The 1,932-nt window shown below is 34.4% G+C and overlaps 1 pseudogene; it reads right to left on the bottom strand.

Moving 5' to 3' along the window:
- The window catches only part of LOC108775054 (histone-lysine N-methyltransferase SETMAR-like), a 1,618-nt pseudogene extending 726 nt beyond the window's left edge, over positions 1–892 (bottom strand).
- Between the last annotated feature and the right edge of the window lie 1,040 nt (positions 893–1,932).

Consider the following 1,932-nt stretch of genomic DNA (forward strand, 5'->3'; position numbering starts at 1 on the left):
ACACACACACACACACACACACACACACACACATACGGGTGCAAGGAGGTGGCCTTCGGCCACCCTCCCGCACCCACACCATCACAGAGGTCTGCCCCGACAGTACTATCATAGCAACAGTATAATCGTAGAAGTCGTGTGCCCCTTCGCAGGGGGTTGGGGGAGGTGAGAGTTACTTCGCGTGGAAAGTTTAACGTTTCTAAACAGAAGGAGATGTAAAATAGTACTTGTTATAATACATATATGGCAGAAATTATACGTTAATATGTATAATTTCCGAGAAATGGTACGTTAATTTTGAAACTTTTTTTGTTAATAACTTTTTAACGGACAGTGACCGCCACCTAAAACCTGCGGGAGGTTACTCAGGGCCATGACCTTGACAACATATGTCAAGGTCAAGATCATCGAGGGGGGGCTCCCCTAATCTATATATTTACCATCGTTTGCTTCGACGGAAGGTAATCGATATGAATTATACCGCGTGCATATCCCAAAGAACTGTGACCGACTTCACAAACTTCGTCTTCTTTGGAGCTGGTTCATCCGGTGAAGTCCATTGTTTTGACTGTTCCTTCATCTCGGGTGTGAAGTAATGGATCCATGTTTCGTCTACAGTAATGAATCAACGCAGAAATTCATCTGGATTATGTTGAAACACCTTCAAACATTATTTTGAAATCGTCACACAGTCGCGCTTATGGTCCACAGTGAACAAACGCGGTACCCATCTTGCCGATAGCTTTTTTATGCCCAATTGTTCGTACAAAATTAAAATCACTGTACCATGTGTTATGCTTGTGGCCTCAACAAGCTCACACACCTTTACTCGTCGATCAGTCAAAACAATATCGTGGACTTTATCGATGATTTCTGGCGTAGCAGCATCAATTGTCCAAAAAGAATAAATACAAAAAAGATAATATCGATACAGTTAATATACAAATTGTGGGAAGCATTATATTAAATTAATCATATTAAATTAATATGTATTTTATTTATTTGTCTTAGAATTTACGTTTTAAAATACACTATTTTTATGTTAATTGTCCATTTATTCATAAATTGTGTCATTTTGACACTAACAATAAGAAATGTTGAATATCAATTTCACACAAAATTTTTAAATAACATAATCACATTAAATTAATACTTGATTTAAATTAACACTCGATATTAACAAAAATACAATATAAACTGTTAACACAGACGTGAGTGAACCGTTTCTAACACAAATACACAATTTGTTTTTACTGTGTATAGTAGAAATAATAATTTTTTAAACTTGTTGTTAATAAGTTTTTAACGAATAACGAACGATGACTAAAACCCATTGGAGGTTATTATCAGGATCGTGATCTGGACAACATATGTCAAGATCAAAGTCATCCGGGCTCTTCTATTCAGCATATTTACCCAGAGTTTATTAAAGATTATAATAAATATCTACATTTATCATTTTCTAATACATTTTATATTTATAACAATTTTCATTATATATGACAATCAAGTCTTTGATTATTTTATCTAAAAGATGAAAGAATAAAATCAATTAACTTCTTTCTAATGCGTGAGTAACGGTTAACATTAGAGGTACTTTCGTTTTTATTTCTTTTCGAAGTTTAAAAAAAACTGATAATTGAAACACCTATATTATAATATATCGTAATTTGTATTATTTGTAGGAATTATAGGCAGATTCGTAATACCATAGACCTCCAAGGAACGTTCTTAAGACGTCCGAGAACGTCGTATGTCCTTTGAACGTCCTAAGGACATCCCCAGAATGTAATCTGGATAAAGTATGCTATTAAGGGTGGTTATTGTTGATAGAGGATTGAGAAGATGATTAATAATTTCGACAGATATGTGGATATACAGAAATATGTGTCTTGTTGAAAATACTTTGTGTTGAGCGCTACTAGTCGATCA

Source organism: Cyphomyrmex costatus, unplaced genomic scaffold (genome assembly GCF_001594065.2).
Source record: "Cyphomyrmex costatus isolate MS0001 unplaced genomic scaffold, Ccosl1.0 scaffold106, whole genome shotgun sequence".
NCBI lineage: Eukaryota > Metazoa > Arthropoda > Insecta > Hymenoptera > Formicidae > Cyphomyrmex > Cyphomyrmex costatus.